The 10,495-nt window shown below is 40.0% G+C and overlaps 1 long non-coding RNA gene across 3 annotated transcripts in view; it reads left to right on the top strand.

Annotated features, from left to right (window-relative positions):
• LOC135236343 (uncharacterized) overlaps positions 1-9,769 on the top strand; it is an 82,280-nt gene extending 72,511 nt beyond the window's left edge. For all 3 annotated transcript variants that reach the window (XR_010324552.1, XR_010324554.1, XR_010324553.1), the window contains exon 3: positions 7,661-9,769. This is a non-coding gene — a long non-coding RNA (uncharacterized LOC135236343). The remainder of the gene's footprint in view (positions 1-7,660) is intronic.
• Positions 9,770-10,495: the final 726 nt, after the last annotated feature.

The following is a 10,495-nucleotide window of genomic DNA, read 5'->3' on the forward strand; positions in this document are numbered from 1 at the left end:
TAAAAAACAGTTGCTTTCATGTGCAGGTTCTGTATATACAGTATGTGTAAATTTGTACTCCCTGAAATATGCCAAGTTACAATGAGACATTCACCAATATATCTCACAGAATCTTAACAGGGGCTATTCCAAAGCAATGCTGTGCTCTCCTTCATTTCTTTATGCAACTTCGGCAACTGAAAACCTCCCTTGCAGACATGTGACTACACTACGAAATGCTCAATCATGATGCCCACCAAATGTGTGTATGTATACATTTACATGTACATGTGTGTACACTGTGTTTATTATCATTTCATGTTTCTCTGCAATTTACATTTATCACTTTGCTTGTCTAGAAAGCTTATGAGTAATAAGTAGAGTTGGTTATTTGATTATTAACGCCCACTGTGTTTTAGAGGCTTATGTAATGGTGCAGAAATTCCAATGTTTATGTTTTTTTTTTTTTTTTTTTAATGTTTAAGAACCAAGATTATCAACTTGTGTACAAGACAGTCCTCTTTTCATCTCACAAAGCCCCTGTTTAGGGACAACAAAATGATTTGTATAATGTACAGTATAATCTATGTGGCTTAGCAAACGCCCTTACTGTACCAGCCATACCTATTTACAGTAAAGGGCTTGAAACCCAGAAGTTGCAGGTATTCCATACAGCGGCAATGACACCATACCGTTGCCCTTTCCAAAAAAAGTCCTGATATCTGTAGTCAAAAAACAGTGGACCATGAGCTACTGTAGCCTGCAGCACAATTCAGGCGAATGACTTATGGGAGAACCTATACATAGTATAATATGATGAAATACTGCAGATTCTTTTTAAAAAATGAGCTTTGAAACTGAAGAAAGGCACTATGATCCTGGCACTCTGCCCATGCGATGTCACTGGGAATGGTTTACATCCTGAGATGTGGAAACCTTTTAGTAGTTAACTTAAACCAGGGGGGAAAAAACAGTCCAATTTCTCAGCAACATTTTAGAAATTAACAATGCTTGTCATGATAAAAATTTGCAGATGAGCGGTCATGTATTTTCAAGATCATGAATGGGCGGCAAGTATGTTTCCTTCAGTTTCACCAGTAGGAGGGCAGTAAATTAAACAATAGGGAGGGATGATGAACAGAGGTCCTTAGACCAAAACGAGGAATCGGAAAAACACTGAAAGATGGAAAGAGAGGGAAATCTATAAATACCACTGGGAGAGTGAGTGAGAGCAAGAAACTAAATAGTCATTTATCTTTCAGTGTTGACTCATAAAATGCTCCATTATTCTGCTGTGGATTTGTCAGGTTCTTTGGGGTCTTTGGTGACTCAGCGTGGGGGGAGGAGGCTTAGGACTTCAAAACCGTAAACACCTGGAAACGAAAAAAGCAAGAAGTGGGGTTTGGGTTCTAGATGGCCGAAGGCAGAAGGCAGGAGTGTGTGTGTGTGTGTGGGGGGGGGGGGGGTTACCCTTCCCCTTCCCCCTGATTTGACAGCCTACAGACAAACTGCAGATGCGAGCGAGCTTCCCCACTGGAGTGAGCTATGCACAATGCTGTAGTTTGGCCATCAGAATTCTCCTCACTTCCCACATCCTCTCGACGCCCCAGCTGGTCTCAGCAGGTCCAGAATGAGCTCAGGGCCAGTGAGTCATACTGACAGCTCACGCGTGTGCCTGTGTTTGTGTGAGCTTCCACGTTTGCCGGTCTGCGAGCGTGTAATCTCAGTCACGGAGGCACTGACCGTGCAACAACAAAGAACAGAAGACAACAAATCCAGAAGTGTTCAATTTTCAATGAGGGTAACATTGTGAATCGATACATGGTGCTGAAAAGGATTGAAATGAGGAATCTCCTTTTAATGTCTATCTGAAAGCATTTACAGTTTGAGGTTTGTGTAATGATGTAAGACACAATACACATTCTAGAGAGAATTCTAGTCTGGGGATCTTTTAAAACCACTAGGAAGCCATCCACTTTATGTATTGCAAAATGCAGCCTGTTATGATTTGCCCTTCCCCGCCATTTACCGTTTTTCTATTACATCTTCAAATGTAATTTTCCTCTGACCGAATCCCATTGTATATTTTGCAGTTGTGCCTGTGCAAATGAACGTGCATATTTCTAGAATACCCATTCAATAAAAAAAATTGAGCCATACAAATTGGAAAGAAACGGAAACAGTTTGCAGTTACTGCAAGTACAGATGTAGATGGCCACTGTAATTCTGGTTAGTTGAATTTTCTATGGGCCTTCAGCATATTTATGTAGATGTGTTGCCTCCCTGAACTGTTGGGTTCGAAATATGCTTTTTTTTTTTTGAGGGGTGGGGTTGTTTGTTCCATGTGTGCGTGTATGCGTGACTTCAGTTCCTCTACTGTTGATTCATTACCCTCAAAAACACAAGCACAAATGTGAGTGTGATGTGTGATAAATTGCATTTAATTTTTCATCATGCTGCAAAAGCGAGGTACCTATTAAAATGCTACAGCATGCTATATTTCTCCTTGGTTCAGCAGGAAGAATCTGTCAGATGATATTCAGTTGAATTTCCTGCCCAGAATGAACAAGAGCAAAGGGAGAATTGCTCAAGCCAGCAATCTGCGGTTAATTTATGCATTATTCTAAATGCCCTCTCGTGTCCCTGGTTCAGCTTGTCCTGTGTGTCATATTCAACCCGTTGATTCATTCTTTTCCAAAGCGTATACCTGCAGAGAACCGTTTTTTCTGGAGAGGTAGTAACTGCTTGTCATCCATCTTCTTTTTAAGTGCATTAATCACCTTGGTGCCAACCTTTAATGGAAAATCTTTGAATTGCTGGCCTGTTGCATGTGATATGTATTTAATGCAAATCTTAATTTTTTTTCTTTCTTTCTTTTATGAAGGTAGGAGTGTTAAATGTTTTGCTAATCTTCACCTCGAGTTTTCATATGTTCAGACTACTTTGGTATTGGATGATAAAGTCTACCGCACAGACAAACTGAATAAATAGTGATTTTTCTCAGATCTTCAAACATTTATGTGCAGACCTGAATCAAATATGTATCTAAAGTATTGCAGGCACTTTCATTTTACTAGGTCAAGGAATCACTTGCCAAAGGCTTCAGTCACTGAGAGCTCATCTTGCAGCCTTGCATGCTATGTGTTTAATTAATGGATGAGCCGCACCTGAATGGTGCTCACTGCTTCGTATGTACTTAAGACACATCATTTACTCAGTTCCCATTTTTCTTAATATTTTCTGGCATAGTAACTTGTGGTGAATACACAAATAGGTCACACAGCAATCCACATGACTAAACCATGACTCCCAATCGGTTTCACACCTTCAGGTCAGACTAGGTCTGGAAAAAGCTATCAGTAAACATTCACACACAAACACAAACAGGCACACACACACACACACACACACATGCACACACACACACACACAAAATGATGCAAACAATGGAGAAATACCAGATGACTTGAACCAAACTAGCAGTTCTGAGATATAAAAAGGGGACTGATCCAGGGACCTACAGCCTGTCAGTTAGCTTACATTAGATAGTACATAGTAAAATACAGGACAAGATGAAGAAGTTCCTTGAAAAACCGTATATCCATGGAAAGCCAACATGGTATTTGAAGGGACGCTCAAGCCTCACAAACTTCTTTGAGCTCTTTGGAGAAGGCAAAGGTGGTGTCAGACCAGACCTATGACATTTTGACTTACAAAAAAAAGATTTTGATAGAGTAATGCATGAACAACTTACATCAAGATGAGACAAAATTGGAAGGAACGAGAGAAGAAATTTCAGTTGGTTCAAAACTAGCTGCTGGATAGAATACAAAGAGTAAATTTATAAGGAATCTGGGAAAGGTGAAATGGGAAGTGAACTCCTACAAAGTTTAGTTTGTAGACCTCTACTTTTCAAAATTTACATATATGCCTTGACAGTGACACATAAGTCTCAAATTGGTTACTGTGGCATTCGCGGCGAATTGGTCTCGGCTGCGCCGTCTGGTGGAGAGAGCACATGCACCTGGGTTGCATTGTCTAATCAGCACAGGTGCTTAAAGGTGTGCTGCTCTCCACAGTTCGGAGTCAAGACCAGGAGCTTGAACCGAGAGCGTGTTTCAGTTCAAGCTCCTGGTTCAGAGTTTGGAGTCACGACCAGGAACTTGAACAGAGAGCGTGTTTCTTTATTTGAGTCGCGTTGAATTTCAGTTTTGTTTCTTTTATCAAGACGGAGAAAAGTAATCCACTGAATAAAGCTGCCGTTCTGTTTTACTGTCTTTGTTATTTTAGCTTGCTGTTTTATTTTTATTTTTTTGCCTGGAACCCATGAGGGGGAAGGGTGAAGATTGCATTTATTTTATTTTGTGTTTGTGTGGGTGTGCTCTCTCGCTCTCCATGCAGCACCCAACGGTTTCCCTCGGCAATGCCACATCTCCCTCCCAGGGGGTCATGCTGGCGTGTGACAGTTACATTGGCAAATTATAAAAACTTTGGAAACAATTGGTCATTTTCAACAATGTTTGTAAGATGTAAACTGAACCCTGGGAATCTGTCATTCAATATGCAGTATACTGTAACAAATAAATACTGTGTGTGTGTGTGTGTGTGTGTATATACACACACACACACACACACACACACAGTAGAACCTGAGATACTAAGCCCCTGAGAATGGGGGTTGTTTGAAACTGAAATGTTTGTAACCTTGAGGGTGAATTCTTCCATTCTGTAAGAAAAAAATATTGCAAACTCTTAGTTAATGTCATAAAGCATGCCACACATGTGCTGACTACAGAGAAGCTGAAAGCTTTTGACCCAGAAATGTTCCAGAAGGACATTGGGTGCACTGAAAGTTCAAATCTGTTCTTGCAGTATCTTTAAAGACACTGTAACCAGATCACTTTACTCAGCGTGCATGCACGCAGTTCATTTGGAATCTTCAGCTGGAATGAATGTATTCGGAATTATGAAATATCCTGCATGTAAATGTAGCTTCTGAGGGGGACGGTGAAAGGTATGTAAGAGACATACAGATTCCTGACTGCCATAGACTAATTATTCAGTCCTTTTGAATGCTCTAGCTTAAAAACTAGATAGTCGTCTGAAGAGATTAGTGCAGCAATATCTTTGTCTGTTTTTTAAATCCCTTCAAAGATTTTAATAAACTTGCTTTGAACTCAATGTTTCACGAACAATGTTTTGTTTGCTACTTGCCCTTTTATTGTTTTTATTGCACTTATTTTATTTAATTGCATTTGTTGTGATTTGGTCTTATCTCTTAATTAAGTTTTATGTCATTATATCGTATTGTTGTCCCTTCTCCGTATATTTTGTATTTATGCTTTGTTTTATTTTTACCATATTGTGCCTCTGTTTTTTTTTTTTAAATAATACATGTAAAGCTTTGTGTTTAAGTATAAAAGCTAGCAGTAAATAGTAAGAAGAAGAAGAATAGAGAAAAAGAAGAATAATGAATGTATTATTATAAATGATTATTATTATTATTATAGACTGCTTCTAGCATAGTTAATTGATACATACTGCACGTTCCTCAATGTGTTGAAAAATCCATTAAAATGTGAGTATTTATTGTGGTCAGGAAGGTACTGTTCTTCTTAGTTTCATTATCCTGCACTTCCAGATCATTCATTCATTATGGACCGAAAACGCAGGAACAGAGGGAGAGGTATTTTCCCAGTTTTTTTAAATCAGCTGTGTGACCTTTCTTGGCAGCAATTTCCTGATACTGAGGCTGTGGTGTCCTCACTGTTACTGTTACTCTCAGCTCATCTTAGTGTCCTCCGCTGCTCAATAGCCACGGTCATTCTGAGCGGTGTGTGTGCGTGTGTGTGCGTCTATGTGTGTGTGTGTAGCAATAATGTGCATGCTGTTGCATAGCTATATTCCTGCAGCATGATATAGTTTGAGGACATCAACCGGATGATAAACATTTTTTAAAATGCCTTTAATGCTACTTTTTTACACAGTAATTATAAAAATTGGTTGATCACCCAGACTATGTATCATTACCCAGATGCATTCTTATGCTATTTTTCACAAATCAGTTGAGTGGATTTTGCCAGGCCAGCTGAGGTATAATACAATCATGAGTGGTCTTGGCTATATGTATATATTTATCTCCAGTGATTTGCTTGCAAGGGATTTTACCCTCACACCTCAGTTCCTGTCCCCCGGTATTCTCTGGCTTATCACTATGCTCTGGGCCATCCATTCCAAGCCCCCGAGGATATAAACAGCGGCCCTGCACTCTCTCTCATTACGTTCTCCGTTGGACTGGCCGCCACTGGCATGTTGTGTCCTGACTCATACATATGTAACATCTTGCCTTTTTATCAGTGTATTTTTGGGGGAGTACGGTGGCTTTCGCAAGGGTCACAGAGTTAAGCAATCATTTTCCCAGCTTTTACAATTCAGACTGGTCCCCACCCTATATGTCTTTGAGAACAGTACTCTGCAAAGTGCTCTCGGTGACATAAAATTGCATTGAGTGCTACCCGAAATGAAAGCTGATTTGACCCATTGACATCATTTACATTTCAAAAGCCACCACCAACGGATTGATGCATTTCAACGCTGAAGCTGAAGTTCAGCACAAACAAAAGTATATAAGCCAATGCTTTTTTTAATGCTGATGGGTGTAAATGACAATTTCCTCAGTTTACTTGGAAACTCATCACTAATTTAGAAGTTTCTGAGCCAACTCTCTGCTTTGTAATTTGACGGAAGGCCCTTTCTCTTGATTACTCCTGAGTTAGCGTGCTGAATCGGCTCGAGATTGGTTGAGTAATGGTGCACTCGGCTCAGATCTATGTTCGGTGTGCGTTACTCGGGTCGACTCCCTTCTGAGTTTGGCAGCGGATGTCATGGCGACGGGGATGTGATCCAGTTCTGGCATCGACATATCTGGCCTGGATGCGTTTTCATTGATTTGGGGGCAATTATGGGTGATAGCCAATAAGGGAATATGCTCCAGAACCGTCAGTAATTACAGGGGATACATCAATGTGCTGTTTTAAAATCCATGAATCCAGTTAAGATGCTGAATAACAACACAAGCCTTGAATGGAGTCATCTGTTCTTAAATTTGTGTCACGTCATTTGCATTTTACACTTACAAACACTGACGACTGCAGCATTTTGTTCCCAAGGAAAAAATCATTTTTATGAAGCTTCGATGTATGAGGACTGTCTGTGGGAGTTCACTCATGCATTCATTGGTCAGTTTTGCTGATTACGCTGCTATCCTGGTGGATTTGATCAATGTGCGAAAGAGGAGACAATTCCGGCAGCAAGTGAAATAGCAGTAAATTTAATATTTGTTGAAATTTCAGTGAGTTGAAATATTTAATAACAAAACTTTTTATCGTTGATTGAATGAATTTGTGTTTTTTTTAGCTGGCTTGAAGCTTGAATTCAAGAAAAGATGTGAAACTTCATGTCCCAGTGTTTTTGTCAAACAGTGAGGATGTAGTATTGGCTAGCACGTTTGTATGCTTATTTGCTGAAGAGCTGCTTACTTACAGAAGCCCTGTTACCAGGAAGTTGTTTTGAGTTATATTAAATAATCGTTCACAGTAATACTGTGGGGAGAAATATATAAACATATAAAATAACTTTTAGAACAAACTTTGCTTGTTTTGTTGCTTTTGTTTATGTGTAGACGCTGTCAGGAATACCTCGAGCACAACAGACAGAGACATTGAAGAGCTTACCACACTGTGGCTACATCTGACAGGGATGTTTGGAAGGAAAGAGAGGGCCAGCAGACATGAAGATGAGTTGCATGGTCCCCAATGTTCCAAACACGATGATAGTAATGTCAGAATCCTTTACGTTTCCTTGTAATGACAGCCTGGGTAATACGTACTAGTATTCACAATATGTTGGCTCATTTTCTTGTCTCCTTCAGCCTTTGTTAAATCGTTGATTTCTGTTCAGTTCTGTGGATTTCAAAAGTATTTTCTTTTCCAGAAATGTGTTTGAATTCATGTTTGTTATACTCCTTACAAATCGCACACAGAATAGCATGTACTGCCTGTAAAAGGGTCAAGTTATTCAATACCTCTAACTGACAAGCTTAGATAACATGTTTTTGAAAAATAAAAAAATGTTAAAAAAAAAAATGCAATTACTTGTATTGAGCCCATTCTTCATCATATGTGATGGTTCAATTGACTTTTTCATTGACATTAGTTGTACTCTTGTACTAGGTCGCACACACAGGAAAAAATGAGGAAATGTCTAAGTATCTGATTAACTTCTGCCATTCTTCTACGGCTTTTTACACATAGACACACACATGGTCTATATAGTGTACATTTTCCATAATATGTAGCAAATAAATACTTTTATTTATTTATGCAGGCATGCAGGTGGTTGGGGATATTTCCAGTTATTGGAATCGGGCAATGCAGCTGGCCCGTCACACACAGAGTCTGGCCCGTCAAAGGCAGCCGTGGCCAATGTACGGGAGTGCCACATCTGGGCCGATGGATTCGGCGTGGAGCCGAGCCAAGATTCCGGCCAAATGAGGCCTGACTCCGTGTACCAGAACTGGGCTGATGGAATGTTAGTCGATGATTCTACACTAGGCTGGATGTGGCCCGCTTGTATTTTGTTATTTGGGTCTCCAATAGGACACATTCGCTCTGGTTTCATATTTGTTGAAAACTATTCATCTGCAGCCCCGGAAACAGTGTTAGATTTTTATGTGTGACATTTTATTGGTTTCTTCCCTATATATGCCACCTCTGCAGTTTTATTTCTGTAGTATATGATCATATATGTAGGTATGAGGGATTCACGAGGAACCTTTTCACTTCCATGTTCCATGTTAAGGGCGTGATAAATAGGCTCCGTGTTTGGCTCTTTGCCCCAGTGTACCTGTAGATCCTAGTTATTTATTTTATATACTTGAATTTAGTTGTAATTTTCTCTTTCTGTCATGTGAGTGTGTTTTGTGTCGTGTGTTTTGTGCGATGCGTGTGCACTGTTTGGTTGCGGGTGCAAGCCACACACGCGCCATAAGATGGCAATTCGAGGCAGCCTCTCTCTCTCTGATCCTGCAGGTACGCACCGCAACACACCGCGACTCGGTTTTGTTCTTTTGTTATACTTGTGATTTTCTTTCAGTTTACCTTAATTATTGTGGTTAATTTATAAGTAACACTGCTGGTTGGCATTGTGGTCAAATGGTTGTTTTCTTTATTTTCTTCACCTTTTTAGTTCCAGTCAACCAGTGTAGGTCAGCAGTGGGCCGGAAGACTCACCTCCCTCTTTTCTCCCCTTTTGTTCAACTCTCTCTGTCCCTCAGTGTGAGTGAGGTCAGAAGAATTGCAATCCGGTTACATTTAGACAGCTCAGATCGGTTCTGGTCTGAGAGAGAGAGGTCTGTTCTATTGGCTCTGCCCTGTTTATGTGTTTCCAATTTGTACCACGTCTTCATAAATTTATCTATTTTTTTGCAAAAGGACATTGTGGTGCTTTAAACATGTTTTGGCCTTGGAACTGGCTGCTGGTAATTGTGACTTGGCAGTCTTGAGCGGTACCATGTTTTGGGGGCCCGCTCGTGACAACCCTTCCATCTTTACCAACTTTTGTGTTTATTGGATGGTCTGTGTGCCACTTTAGTCGTGCGATAGCTTTGGTTCGTTCTGCTTTCGCTGCGGCTTTAATGCCTTGGGTTCGATACAACATTGATACCTTTTTATTTGATGCATTGTATCGGTATTGGTCATTCGTACTTTGTATTGCACCACGTTGTTTAGTCGCTGTGTGTGTGTGCCTTCGTTTTATTTACTTGTTCGATATTCTAATGCCCTCTGAGTTTGTTTTTCTCTTGGTGTTGCTCCGGCTTTTTTGTGCTCAGTCACCTCTAATTATGTCTAAATTTGACTTGGCGGATTTTGTTGTGAATCCCCGGGTCCCACGAGTCTTCAGCCATAACAGATGTTTTATAGGACAACACTACTTCATATACAGTACCTCCTATATGTAACTATGAGAGATTTACGCATTGCCCATATATTAATTTATCAAACATATTTTTAGTTATCTGCATGATGTTGAATGAGACTAAAGTTTGAGAAGTAGTAAATATCCATGTACGTATTTTTGAAAATGTACTAAGGGGTTATAATGTTATGGTGAATCATGTGAAAAATTAATACATTTTTTATAAATTATTTAGTGTGTGGAAAAAAACAATTCAGTGGCATGAAACGTAATCCACTATGACTATGACACTGCCATTAATTGCATGAAAAGAATTAAATTCTCCCCGGCTTTAAATGGCATTATGATGGTATTGTGTTCACACCATTTGCGTCCATCTGCAATGGTTCCGTTGCTTGAGCGGCAGTCCAAGGACCAGATGTCTTATTGTACCTGTAGGGGAATAACTCCTGGCCCCCACACCTGTCCCTGCACCTGGCCCCCCGTATTAGCCAGGGCAATGAATTGAGACTGCCATCCTTAAAAGTTCGCAAGGTGATGA

The sequence above is a fragment of the Anguilla rostrata genome, chromosome 12, assembly GCF_018555375.3.
Source record: "Anguilla rostrata isolate EN2019 chromosome 12, ASM1855537v3, whole genome shotgun sequence".
NCBI classification, from domain to species: Eukaryota; Metazoa; Chordata; class Actinopteri; order Anguilliformes; family Anguillidae; genus Anguilla; species Anguilla rostrata.